Here is a 15,169-nt window from a genome sequence, read left to right on the forward strand (position 1 = left end):
CATGCTTGAGGTATTCGGCCAATCACAACACACTGGATAGCTGGCCAATCAGAGCACACCTCGTTTTTTTAGAACGATGAGCTTTGTAAAAATTTACACGTTTCAGAAAGGTGGAGCATAGAGGAGAAACAATAATGTACATTATATGGAAAATAATGTGTTTTTTGAACCTTAAACCGCATAAACGCATTGCATTACACCAAATACACAAAATAATGTTCTTTTTAGCAACGTCATATGACCCCTTTAATGTTTTTGAAAGAAGCCACTTATGCTCATTAAGTCTAAAGTATTATTATTGTGATGTAAAATAACTGTTTCAAAAATCTAATTTATTTCCGTGATGGCAAAGCTGAATTTTTAGCAGTCATTACTCCAGTCTTCATTGTCATCCTTCAGAAATCCTTCTAATATGCTGATTTGCTGCTTAAAAGTGATTATCAACGTTGAAAACAGTTCCCTGCTATTTTGTGGAAACCTTAATATTGAATACATTCTTGCTTGCTGAATAAAAGTACTTTCATGAAAAAAAAAACATACTGATCGCAAACTTTGCAACAGTAGTGTCTCTCCTCAATAAAATACTGAAGTACTACTAATGTCTGTAGCACAAACAGAAATTTTGTGTGGAAAATAATAAGTATAAGCAACAATAATAATTTTAGTGAGAAAATTGTCTTGATCTAAAGCACTAGTAATCAGGGGTTTCCTGCTTTTCCCATTCCAAGTTTACCCATAAACATTTGATGACAATGGTTCTGTCCGTGTGCGGCATACACATTCTAACAATCATTCCTGATACATTTTCAAAGCACTACAGTGCAATCTTCCGTGGCATTTACAAATGGTAATGGTGCAAGTCAACAGACAGAACATCTTGAGAATCTATAGATTTCTGTGCGTGCGTGTGTCACAGAGAATTTGTTTATATATGCTGCCTCTTCCCTCTCATATGTGCATCATTTGAGAAAGTCTGCTTTGCATTAAACTATCGAACCTCACGTGTGCGATATTGAGTTCTTCAATAAAAAGTGGGGGCTCGTCCGGGTATGTGCACAACAGCCCAGGATGAGGGTGAAAGGTGGTTTGCTGGTATGGAGCGAGGGGGTTCATAGCCACAGGGTGCTAAGTCCCCTCTGATCCTCTGTCTCCGATTCCTCAATTCAATTCTTCCTCTGGGTGACCGTGATCTAGAACTAGGCCAATGTCATAGACTGTTTTTCTGGCTTACAAGATGAATAAAAAGAGACTCACTTGCTTTTTCTTGACCAACTTGATGCCCTTCCACTAGCCCTTTCCACCGTTAGCATGTTAGCATACACTCTCGAAAATAAAAGGCACAAAAGCTGTGACTGGGGCTGTACTTTTCAAAAGGTACTAATTTGTACCATTTAGGTACTAATATGTATCTGCAAAGTTACTTTGCAGGTACATATTAGTAGCTAAATGGTGCATATTAGTACTTTGCCAAAGTACTGATATGCAACATTTAGGGGTAAATAAGGTACAAAGGTGTACCTTTTGAAAGGTTGCCACCCTAGTGACAGCTTTTGTATTTCCTTTCTAAGAGCATAGCAACATGGCTGCTGGTATGTATCCCTGTTTGATGCCTCAAAATCATCCTAGATCTTGTACATTTCATAGAGTGCTTTAGCACCGGTCCACTTTTTCAGCAGCGTTGGAAGTATTTTTCTATTCATTTTCCCATAGGGATTTTTTTTTTTTTTTTAAGTATTTGTTAAATTTGTTATAAACCATTAACCAAGCTATGAGGTGAATCACAACATTACAAATTTTTGTCTGAAGAATAAAAAATATTTGAAAATCTAACAAAAAGACAAAGGTACAGGACTGTGAACTTAACACCTTTAATGAGGGAAAGAACTACAATCCCATGAAGCATTGCGAATGACAATTAAATTAAAAACAATGGTGAAATATAAAACTATTCAAGTTGTTGGTTGTATGGAAAAATATATATTACATTTATTGCAAAATATGCAAATATACATACAAATATTTAAGTATTTTGAGAGAGTAGGGAGAATGAATTGATTACATAATTACGGAGCTTTATGGCAGGGGTTGGAGATCCATGACGATTTTCAAATAAGCAAGAAAAAAATATTTAAAGCACAGAGAATGAGAATGCCGAGAAGGTTTTTTTGACAAATTTTATGTGTATGTATCTCAAATGCAAAGAGAGGTCAAAGAGGAATCAACTTGGTATTCGCGCATTGTCTGAAACACGTCTAGAACAATAATAATTAGAACAATCATTAACACGCAATAAATAACAGAGTGTCATATCTATACACATTTTTCCTAGAACATTCTTGCGACCCGGGTAGCAACTCTTCCACGGCCCAGTACTGGGTAACGAACTGGTGGTTGGGGACCTCTGCTTTATGGGAGTGGTTGGAGCTAACAAGCTCTTTCGGCACAATTTGCTGACCGCATCTCTCCGATTGGTGGAATTTTGGGTAATGTACAGCATTACGGGTAATGTAGTTTTTCCAAGTTGTACCAAGCCTGTACGAGTTTCTTCTTTTGTTGAGCACAAAAGAATGTTGACGGTAGCCAATGACTTCTATAGTTTTTTTTTTCTTTCTCCATACTATGGAAGTCAATGGCTACCGTAAACTGTTTGGATACCAACATTCTTCAAAATATCTTCTTTTGTGCTCAACAGAACAAAGAAACAACAACTAGAGGGTGAGTAAATGACGACAGAATTTTCATTTTTGGGTGAACTATCCATTTAAACAGCTTATATTAAAAATAAGTCAAAATAATACGAAAAGATGGCTTCAACAAAAGCATGTAACATCGATTAACAACCTCAGAGCTCACAGCAGGTCTGAATTTAAAGTTTATGAGTTATCATTAAAAATTGCTTTCCCTGTTGAGAAGATGAATGAGTTTTTATTTCTGGAACCAGACTGTTGCACTCTACCGAGATGTAGATACAATAGTTATCTGTCTGTCAAGCGTAAAAGATCTCAAGGAAGCACTTCAACGGTGAAAAGACTTCCTTCGTCTATATATTCCGTATCTCCCCTGCACAACACAATATGAAATTACATAAACTCTAGTACTTCTATGGACAGCTTTCTGACTTGCTTGTGCCACACTGCCTTCACAAGAGTGCCATAAAACGAGGCTACTTTCTTGTGTGGTGGCGTTAGCGCACTGAATACACTGCGTGGGAGAGAGTGGGTGAGTTTGAGAATTCTGTGTTAAGGCAAGAAGAGAGAGAAAGAGAGAAAAAAAAAGGAGCTCATTTCTTTTTCAATCTGTGTTTCACAATGCATGTGTGCCTGGAGAATTGCAGCTAAAGTTCACATGGGGGAGGGAAGGTAGCTGCCCCCCATCTCGCAAAACCCACTAGAGTTGGGGAGAGGAGGGGGGGCTGGAAAAAAGGACAGAATGAAAAAAGTGCCATTGAACTCTGACTTGAGATTGTGAAGGGAAAGAAAGAGAGAGGGTGTGAGTCTGAAGAGGGTTAGAGAGAGGGCTTTAGGTGGAGGAGAGGGGAGTGGCGGAGGAGAGAAAGAAGGGAATTAGGAAGGTGAAGGACTGAACCACCCTCATAGCCTTTCCACATGAGCACACCTTATATACACACACGCCGCCGGGACTCCAGCAATATTTTAAAGGGATAAGGTTCTGAACAAAAGAATTAAAATATAGATCACACAAACGGCCTTCCCATCTCTTGTCCGGCAACAGTGTGGAAACAAATTGGATCAGAGAGCGAGCGAATGAGTAAAGCATTATACTGTCAAGATCGTAAAGATGCTCATTGCACTTGTTATGGTTCAAAATAGCAATAAAATAAACTACTATGATCAAATTCACACAGAAATATTTAATTAGATCCTTTAATATCATCCTCCTGAGCCACGGATTTCAACTTTAAGATGGACTTGTACTAAGAATATTAGTGGTTGTAGTCAACCAAATAAAAAAATAAAAAAACTGTATTAAAAAACATAAATATACAATATAAAATGAATATAAAAATTATCATAACATTTTTTTTTTTTTTAAATCTAACAAAATATATATAATTAAACTGACTACAAAAATCCAAGAAGAAAAAATGTATTGGTCTTGATGGGAGAAAATACAAAACACAGGGCATCCCATGCAAACCTCTGTCTCCTTGTTCCTGGGTAACACATAAACATAAATTTGAGCTTTGAAATGAACACGTAAGCCAATGCTTTGCAGGATATGGCTCTGACTGGAGTCATGTGACATAAGTCTGCTTTACTCCTTACCACCAATGAGCAAGGCCAAACGCTGTTGCCATAGTAATCCCTCCTATGTTTGCCATCAAGCATTTTTTTGGGGGAAAAAAACCCCGTTTTGATGTCATGCGAAAGCCAGTTCACCACAATATCTTAAAAACATTCCCTTGATATTAATACTGAATATGTGACCAAAAAATGGCATAGCTTGAAATATGAACATTACCAGGCATCATCTGCTCGTGTTTCAAAAAACAATTAATAATATGGTCATTCATGAGGGTTTAATATGCTTATATATGTTCATACTTGCCCATAAAGGACATAAACAAACCTACTCCTTCAAGTCACATATGTAGAAACAGTGAGAGAACCTGTTACATATTTGATTCTTAAACATGCAACCTCATGCAAAATGAAAGTCAAGGTCATATTAAGAGCGCATGACAATGCCATCTCACTCACCTCATCTGAGGGCAGTTGATTTCCGTGTTTTATCACTGATTTCCAAGGTCTCCTTTTCCTGTAAAAAAAACACAGAATAACACATCTTAATGAATTCAGCATTATTTCACCCTAAAATGCGAGCATATTTAGACTAATTTTGGCTGTTTTGAGACACTTTAACATGATGTTATTATTTTATGTATGCTTAAATTTAGCTGATATTTCATCTTTGTGAGGCTTATGTATGATCATTCACAGAGCTACTCAAGTGGAGCTATAAATAGGTGAACTAATTTTAAAACACTTTTTTTTTTTTTCAAACATGCATCCACAAGATCGTAAAAGGCAGTCTGAATTCAGGTTCAACATCACTTTCTTTGTCATGCATGAGGATTCAGAACATAATGACAGTCATATTATGCAGGGCTAAAAGAATATAACATGCTCGAAAATAAATATAGAAAAGATTATTATGCAATAAAACCCCAGATAAATCTTCTTACATAACCAGTAAAGAGTATTGCAAATTTTAAATTTGTTTGTGTTGCCTGGCTTAATAATCTATGTCCAGGTTTTTTTTTTTTCAGACCCTTGAGGGGCCCTGAAGGCACTCCAGGGAATGCAAGGAAAGGATAAAGCTTTTGTTTTTCTTACATTTTCATGACATTTTTAACTATTTGAATAAACATTTTCTAATGATCAGTTCAGAATGATATAAAATCGAGGTTAGAGTGTCCTTATGTAATACTCGACATGAAATAAATAGCTACATATTGTATAAAACCTGCATTTCAAAATACACAGTTCATGACAGGCATTAATGCGAAACTAAGCTTATAATATGCACTGTAAAAAATGACCGTGAATTTAACGGTAAAAGACTGTAAAAATGCTCCAGTAAAAACCTGTTAAATGGTTAACGGTAAAGTCCCCTACTATATATGGTGAAAAACTGTATTGGACATTAATTTTACGGTAGTATACCGTATTTGGAAGTGAAAAAGACCGTATAACATGATGGTGTTTGGTGTTTGTGTGACTGACACTGTGCACCTTCTATATATGTTATTATTTAAAAGCTGCTTGTGATGGGCTTTGGTTCATCATGTGACTTCCTCATCACCACCTGCATTTGGTGGTTATCAGTGTATTACAAAGGTACAAAACAGATTTCAGTACTTCAATAGGTTGGTATATAATAACATTTTATCAGTTAATGAAATTACGGTATTTAACTGTAAATTTAAGTTAAAACCGTAAAACCTAAAACGTTGCTACCGTATTTTTTACGGTAAAATTCCGGCAACCACAGCTGCCGGTTTTTTACCGTAAATTTTACGGATTTTTTTTTTACAGTGTGAGAAACAAGACTTTTTTAATGTTTTCTAAAACAGAACAAAGGGGGGAAAATTACCACATGACTAGCTGATAAACGTAATAGTGGTGCACACACACACAAATATTTCCTCACTTAAATTCAATCAGTTCATGTCAGTTATATCAAAGCTCTGGCGGAATTAAATTTAAAGTGAATTTTGACGGTAATTGACGGCTGTAAAGCAGCCGTAAAACTTCAGAGAGACGAAGTAACCGGAAAATAAAAATATTATACTATTTAGGTCGGCTGTTCTTAATCTATATTCACAGATATAACTTCTGTGGGGGAAAACATAGCTTAAAATTTGACAATATATCTATTGAAAACAAAAATCCCTTCAGTCATCGTTAATTTCGACAACTCTTCGGTTGTGTCTTAATCTAGTCAGCTGCTCATCTAAACAATATTTTTGTGCATCACAAGGCGTCGCGACACTGTGGGCACTTTGATGCCCAAAAGTGCTGTTTAGGTAGGTAGGTCACTTCGTTTTAAGACGCAGATGTCGTGTTTTTCATTTAACGGTATGTGAATTAATAAAATGTTTCACCAAATACAATAAATTAATAACACATTCAAAAAACAGAGGTTATATTTCACTATTTGGATATCGTATAGGGCTACTACAGTGTCGATAAAGAGGTTTTTTAAAAACGGCTTGAGTGTGTGTGTGTGTGTGTGTGTGTGTGTATTTTCATACACTGTATAGGGCCCTTTTAAATCTGCCAATGTAAGACTCCAAATAAAGGATGATTTTCGTTCCCTTTTCACTTCTTGGATCAGAGGCCGTTGCTAAGATACCAACTCAGAATTCATAAGTTCAGCGGCGAAATGATTGACATTTGCTTTTTGAGGAAAAAATGAAAACTGAATAATAATAGATAAAAAGTCCCGTTTTATTGTGAGTAACAGTACCTGTTTGAAACCTAATCTTTTTTAATTAAATTCAGAGAGCGTCTGCAAACAAAAATGACACCAAAATACAAGGTATCTAGGTTAAATGTGTTATGTGTGCCTAAAGAATAAAACCTGTCACTAACACCAATTTTAATAATACAAACTTAACCCTCTAGTACTGTCACTAAAGCTTCCACCAGTGCTGCAGCGAGCAGGATGTCAGCATTATAGGGAAACAATAGAGATTATACAACATGCACAATGTATTTGTATTTACCATCAGTTATTACACATACTACTATCCTAATGTAGCCCATCATGTCCTAATAATGTTTACAAGCTATACCACAAGAGATTCAGTTAGCAAACCAAATAAATTTTATTACCACTTTCCTGACTGTATTAATCGCCCAAATGCATCTCAAAAAACACCTTCAAAAGATTTAATTTAAAGCCACATTCACGTTCTCAACCTATAAAATCAAAACACCACTGGCCAATTTTGAGGCCTTGATGCGCAAGTACAACTGCATCCTATATAGCAGTGATAAAACAAGCATTGTGTTTTTATGTCTTAGATGTCTTTTTACCATAAACTGAATTCAAAAACAATCTCTACAAGCATAAAATGGATTATGCATATTGTTAATAACAAATCTGAAAAAAATTAGTCCCATTATAGACACGTTAAATGTATTATCATAACAAAATAAAAATGTTTAAATATCACCCCAAACCCCTCATCCAAGCATAAAATGGATTATGCATATTGTTAATAACAAATCTGAAAAAAAATTAGTCCCATTATAGACACGTTAAATGTATTATCATAACAAAATAAAAATGTTTAAATATCACCCCAAACCCCTCTTCATGACATCTCCCCTCATATATTTTTAATCTGCAGTAGTGACACTGGGATGCAGAGTTGGTTACATTTAATTCAGATTAGTATTAGACGTAGACAATAGCAGTGCCGCGTATGCCAGGTGCTAAGACAAGACTCCATCTGCTGGGGCCCCTATCACAGGACCAGACACATGTTAATGTGGGAAAATGTCTGGGGCGCCTCTCAGACAGGCCTCTCGCTGCACCTCAGACTCTATTCGTGTCATGCATCTATTACACGTCTTTGCTCGCCCCCATAAATTACAACTTCTAATGATTTGTGCAAAACCGAAAAGAAAAAAAAACGTTTAAGCAATCAGCAATTACTGAGACCATCAGAGGTCAGTTTACTGATTCCTTATAGCGACTGTATTTACCACATTTGTGGTATTTTATGCAAAAAATCACAAAATATGGAGATTATGCTGTTCAAGGAACTTAAAAAACATGCTTTTTGTACAAATAATAATGGCTTTTATGTGTAAAGATCCATCTCGAAGCTCTCATATCACTCACTAACACACATTTCAGCCTTGTATTTATCATGACCACATCCTAGGATCAAAAATAGCTGTGTGTGATGTAGCACTAACCAATCACAGACATAAATTGCCAAAAACAACAGCCAGTATGTACAACAACCTATAGACGTAAGCCTATAAATACTAGGGTGCTTATGAGAGGCCAGTTTTATAAAAAATTTAAAATAAGACATTTGCAAGCTGTATGTGTCATAGAATGATGTCATAAGCCGTCTGTTTAAAATAGCCTTGACATTTCATTTATAGCATCATGAATGATTTTAGAATTTGGAGCACAAACAAAATTCTGGAGAAGAAAAAAAACATCCACTAAGCACAATAATGGTCTTCCAAAACACGAATTTTGACAGGTGTACAATGACGAGGTCAGTCTTTCACCTCTTTTTGTAGTCAAAATGACCTGATGGAATAAAATAGCAAACATTTTATAGTTTACATTCTATAATAAGCCACAAACACTGGTTATTTCCTAGTTTAGGCATTACAATAAGACACAAAGAGTGTCAAACCACACACACCTCCGAGGTTTGACTTTCCCATATTATATGAGAACCACGTGACCCTCGAGATCCGACCAATCGGTTGAAACACCTCGATGAACCGATTCCTGTCATCCCGAATTCATACATCAACATCATCACCACGTCTATGATGGAATGTTGCCCAGCACAAGCACACTTGAGAAAGAACACGAAGTCCGTATCCGCCTGAATCTCAAGCCTTCGCGTTTAGTCAGCGTTCTAACGCGTCCCTATGTAGCCGGAGGCAGATTCCACGTAAAATCCATGTCTTCCGCTTAGCTTTAGGTATTCCAGTCCTTCCAGACCACTTAAACGCATTAACGCAGCGCCAACTGCAAGCCTAACGGATTCGATGCTCTTTTTTTAGCGGACATCGCCGTCTCCCACATACCCCGACCATCCACATCCCTCCGGCTTTCCAGCCTCGTTCCCATTCAAAGCACTCCGAAGTCTTTGGAATTAGTTTATACATTCGGTTCTCTAGCTTTATGATATCACATAAACTCATACAGCTAGATAACCAAAGAGAAAAACTAACCCATGTGTCTTAAAGGGACCGCCGCGTACGCCAGATGCAGCTTCTGTTGTGGTCACATGGAGCTATTGCATTCACTGCCGTGTGTGCAGCTCCGATACAGTCTCACTCACTCTTTCAGCCCGCACACACATACACGTGGGCTAAAAGCACTCATATTATGTGCGTTTTATAGTCTAATGGCTATTGCGCACCGCATGCATTTTGGACATCCAACACACCGCAATTATTTACAATGTGTGTGAAACGGATTTTTTTATTATCCAGTTGGCCTAGCGAGGTCGGAGCTTAGAATGATTAAAAATCCACATACATCTCCAAAAAAAAAACTCCAATGATCAGATAACTCGTTTGAATTAGGCTATATGCAATACAATAAGGGTTCAATTAGGCTACGTTAACGCGTTGACATTTACCAATGGCACGCTGACAAAACACTCGTTTAAAATAGCCTAGCACGCGTCCGGTTTTATTTCAAATAATAGTGAAAAATACCATATGAATTATCGTTTGGCTATTCTACAGCACAATTACGTATATTACTTATACTGGATGCATTATAGGATATAGCCTATGCTGTCATTAACAGGCCTACATTTGGGTATCTAGATCCGGCCTATTAAATGGCTCATCTGGTAAAATGAAATATTGAAAGCTGTCCTAAAATACTTTACAATTGAACCTGTCCTAGCCCATATGATTTGATCTGAATCAAAACGCTGAAAGGCAAACGCTTCCGGAATTGCATCTTACCTCAACTGAAGCAAATAGCCTAAAAATGGCAACAAGGTTTTTTTAATGGTTCTTATGTTCATCTCAATCAACCGAAAACCAAAAAAATAAATAAATAAAAAACACATTTTGGTTGTTCATGAGTTGTACAGATCTTTGTAAATGAAGAAATTTTTGATGTTTCATTAGGTTCTTCATATCAGTGTTTTGGTTTCTGGGTTTTTTGCACCACAACACTGACGTTTTCTAAAGACTTAGCGAATAGAATGTTCTCTGCAGAACTTTGAAAGGTTTCGGTAATGATTTTTAGATCTTAGTGGAACTTTTATTTTTAAGGCTATAATGCGAGCTTTAGTAGGCTATATATCATCTAAATCAGCTTAATTAAGTATGTACACTATGACTAAGAATTTGACGACTGATTTGACTTAAAGAATAGATGAATAAGATATAAATACATTTTAACAAATAAAATACAAACGAAATCCCCGCGTAGATGGTTTAAATGAAGTTACGTTTGAAATACACAAGATAAACATTAGCCAACTCTCAAACAACGTGTGTTTAATGTCACAAAATGAGGTAACTCACAATTTCATTTCCCAGCCAGCGTTTTCCAAAAACGTCCAAAACATCCAATTCATTCAAACGACAGCGCTCACAAAAAAGCGTGAGAACAAGTTAATCTCAAGGTTTACGCGGCGTACAGAAGTCTTTTCGATGACCCCGCGATTTATTTGCTAAAGTAAAGCCGTTAAAATGGAAATAAAATCTTTATCGTGAAATCTTACAGCTAAAAAGCCGAGCACGATGAAGCGCAAGGCTCCGGCAGCAGCACTGAACGGGAGAAGATTGAACTGAGGGGCTCCTCTGGGCAGGGCCACGGGGGTCACACCGCCAACACAACTGTGATGTCACCAGCATTAACCATTAATGCTTATTGATGATACACATGGCTGAGCAGGGCTGAGACACCCGGGGGGACGCGCCCGTGGCCAAGCGTCCGAAAGACCGATGCTTAAGCTATATATGACCTCCTTAACCTAACGAAATCTGTTAAGTTATTCAAAATACATTGAACTCATTATTGGTCTGAATTATATTTTAATGCACGTGTTGTATGATGAACATATTTTCCATTTCAAAATTAAAAGTCATTTTGATGTTTTTGTGGGGCTTAGTGCCAAAAATGTCACTAGTCAAAATGTCCAGGTGGTGTAACTATTTCAAGACTGTAAAAAAGAACGTCTCATTAAAAGACTGATGTTCTTGACGAAATATTTGTAGTATCTTAAAACAATATATTCCAAGTATATTAAAAAAAATTTAAATTCATTTTAAATAAAGAGGCGAGGCCGTTTTGTTTTTGAAAAGTGTTTGGCCGCCAAATCAAAGACAGCGTGGTGTAACCAACAACCAGGAAGCCATTTTGTTATCATATATGAAAATAAAATCCTAAAACACAGATGAACGGCTGTGAGTCAGGAGAAAGTTCTTAAAAATATTACATATTTTGACCTTTTTATGAAAAGGCTCGTTATGCTCAGGTCAAATGAAATAACTCTGATGCGCGCGCGCGCACACACACACACACACCTTGAACTTAAAAATAACGATTAATTTAAATCAAGATGAAAATAAAGTATTTAGCTCTTTTTACTTGATGTTTACACCATTTGGTTACATTCAGATGTATGGATCCGACACTAAACCAAACCAATAAGTAAATAAGTAAGTAAGTAAATAGGCCTAAATAAAACTGATGAAATGTCTACTACATTTTAAAAACATTTCTCATTTTATCATCTCGGACATCCTAATTTATCATTGACCCTTACGCCAATAGGTTGCTTTATTTGCCATTTAAATAACTGATAAATGCGATGTACACTCTTAAAAATAAAGGTGCTTCACGATGCCATAGAACAACCTTTTTGTCTAAAGGGTTCCATAAAGAACCTTTAACATCTGAAGAACCTTTCTGTTTCACAAAGGGTTCTTTGTGGCGAAAGAAGGTTCTTCAGATTATAAAAATGTAAGAAAGAGATGGTTCTTTAAAGGGTTTTTTGCACCACAACACTGACGTTTTCTAAAGACTTAGCGAATAGAATGTTCTCTGCAGAACTTTGAAAGGTTTCGGTAATGATTTTTAGATCTTAGTGGAACTTTTATTTTTAAGGCTATAATGCGAGCTTTAGTAGGCTATATATCATCTAAATCAGCTTAATTAAGTATGTACACTATGACTAAGAATTTGACGACTGATTTGACTTAAAGAATAGATGAATAAGATATAAATACATTTTAACAAATAAAATACAAACGAAATCCCCGCGTAGATGGTTTAAATGAAGTTACGTTTGAAATACACAAGATAAACATTAGCCAACTCTCAAACAACGTGTGTTTAATGTCACAAAATGAGGTAACTCACAATTTCATTTCCCAGCCAGCGTTTTCCAAAAACGTCCAAAACATCCAATTCATTCAAACGACAGCGCTCACAAAAAAGCGTGAGAACAAGTTAATCTCAAGGTTTACGCGGCGTACAGAAGTCTTTTCGATGACCCCGCGATTTATTTGCTAAAGTAAAGCCGTTAAAATGGAAATAAAATCTTTATCGTGAAATCTTACAGCTAAAAAGCCGAGCACGATGAAGCGCAAGGCTCCGGCAGCAGCACTGAACGGGAGAAGATTGAACTGAGGGGCTCCTCTGGGCAGGGCCACGGGGGTCACACCGCCAACACAACTGTGATGTCACCAGCATTAACCATTAATGCTTATTGATACACATGGCTGAGCAGGGCTGAGACACCCAGGGGACGCGGCCGTGACCGAGCACTGCTCTCAGCATCCAAAGAAGAAATGTTTCTTGTGGCGCGAAATATCACACTGCATGCTTTATGAGGTGCCACAATACAAGTGATTCTGCAGTTGTGGACGAATAAAATCTTTATTGGTGTTGCTTGCAAACGTTAAACACTGTGGAACTCGTATAGCTACATAATATAGCCTACTGTATGGGGCATGAGAGCAGAAAGGCTATTTAAATTTTGCCAATAAAGACATTTTACTAGACGTTATATTATAGGATCAGATGTGAAAGACCGGTAAATTTTAACCTTTCAATGCATATTTACGCAATTTGAATAATCTATAAATGGAAGAAATAGGCGCGAATATCTAATAACATATATTATAAATAAATAAAATTTGATATAATAATATATGAAATATAAATATATAAAATAAACATTTAAAAATATGCATGAATGCAGAAAGCAGATGGAGTCTCCCTCCCTCCCTCTTTTTCTGTCTATCTCTCGCTCTCTCACACACACACACACACACACACACACCTTATTTTCCATTACAATATATTCCCCAGTTCATTTGAAAATGGGATCTCCCGGTTGCTCCATAAGACATTTTACTAGACGGTGTATTATAGGATCAGATGTGAAAGACCGGTAAATTTTAACCTTTCAATGCATATTTACGCAATTTGAATAATCTATAAATGGAAGAAATAGGCGCGAATATCTAATAACATATATTATAAATAAATAAAATTTGATATAATAATATATGAAATATAAATATATAAAATAAACATTTAAAAATATGCATGAATGCAGACAAGCAGATGGAGTCTCCCTCCCTCCCTCTTTTTCTGTCTATCTCTCGCTCTCTCTCACACACACACACACACACACCTTATTTTCCATTACAATATATTCCCCAGTTCATTTGAAAATGGGATCTCCCGGTTGCTCCATATAAAACAAAATGGACTGTTCCATTTAGCAAGAGGAAAGCAAGATATTTCGTGTGCACTAAAGAAACACTACCGTGCAAAGCAATAAATTTGATATTTCGGCTGCTGAAAAACTCGAGTCTGTGTTTTAAATCAAAGGAAATCAAGAAAACAAGTGGCGTTTGTTGTAAAAGCTAGTTCTACATCTGTACATAATGCAGCCTCATGCAAGCGCGTGGCCTAAATGTAAAAAATGAGAGCATTTAGCCTACCAAAATAGATACTGATGAAGAAAATCTCAACACTAAATGATAATTAGCTTGCTACAGAAATCCACTGGTTAATTACAGTTAGTATTTACAGGTTAAACGACACTATTTGAGCAATAATGAATTACTCTATTAACTTTACACACAGTTACTTCGTTAATTTCTTGAAATTCGAGCTAAAAAACATGGTGCAAAATGTCTCGGATCTAAGAAAATCATCTTGGATCTATATATAGCTCTAATAAAAGGACAGTACAACGCAACGAGGAAGTGCCTCAGTTTAAACATGATATTAAATATAGCTATATGTCAACAGTATGAATGTTATTCCAGTCTCGGCATATAGTAATGAAAGAAGAGGATGAAATATTTTTTTACGAGCGTTTAACGAAACACTTTCAATATGTATTTTTTCCCCAAGATGATTTTCAAACATCTTCGGTTCATGGACAACATTTTATTTCCAGCGAGGCTGCAAGTTATAGGGTGATTTTAAGTATATAACTTTATTAGTGATTATAGGCTAAAATGTTTTTCAGTTTTATTTTAGGTTGTTGCATTTGTAAAGTTGCGATGTAACAAACGAAGAGCTTCCTTTCACATATTTATCATAGTCAAATTCTATCTTACAATGTTTAATTTTAATTAATGTGTTTAAACACACGGAGTGTAAGTGTAAAGACCTCAGTGTCCAGTTTTATTTGAGTAAAGCTTGCCTATTTTTTGTAACCAATAAGAATAGCCTTATTACAAAAAATGATGGCAAATATTGTTAGTTGTTTGTTATCGCTTATTCTAACATAAACACGCTAAATTTATAACTACACACAATACTCACGCAAATACCACTTTGAGAGTCTTTCTATCTTGCTCGCACCTTCTATCTAAACCCCCGCCCTCTGATACACACACACTCTCTCTCTCTCTCTCTCACACACACACACACACAC

At 36.3% G+C, this 15,169-nt stretch overlaps 1 long non-coding RNA gene across 3 annotated transcripts in view; it reads right to left on the reverse strand.

The window, feature by feature from the left end:
• Positions 1–15,169, reverse strand: part of LOC107719615 (uncharacterized) — a 49,148-nt gene that overhangs the window by 30,746 nt on the left and 3,233 nt on the right. Inside the window, exons 1-2 of one of the 3 annotated variants that reach the window (XR_001637536.1) lie at positions 12,628–12,648; positions 4,722–4,779 (exon numbers count right to left, since the gene is read on the reverse strand). This is a non-coding gene — a long non-coding RNA (uncharacterized LOC107719615). Of the gene's footprint in view, positions 1–4,721; positions 4,780–8,923; positions 9,371–12,627; positions 12,649–15,169 lie in introns of those variants that run through there. The other 2 variants (XR_001637535.1, XR_001637534.1) reach the window with 2 other exon arrangements.

The sequence above is a fragment of the Sinocyclocheilus rhinocerous genome, unplaced genomic scaffold, assembly GCF_001515625.1.
Source record: "Sinocyclocheilus rhinocerous isolate Xijiao unplaced genomic scaffold, SAMN03320098_v1.1 scaffold1294, whole genome shotgun sequence".
NCBI lineage: Eukaryota > Metazoa > Chordata > Actinopteri > Cypriniformes > Cyprinidae > Sinocyclocheilus > Sinocyclocheilus rhinocerous.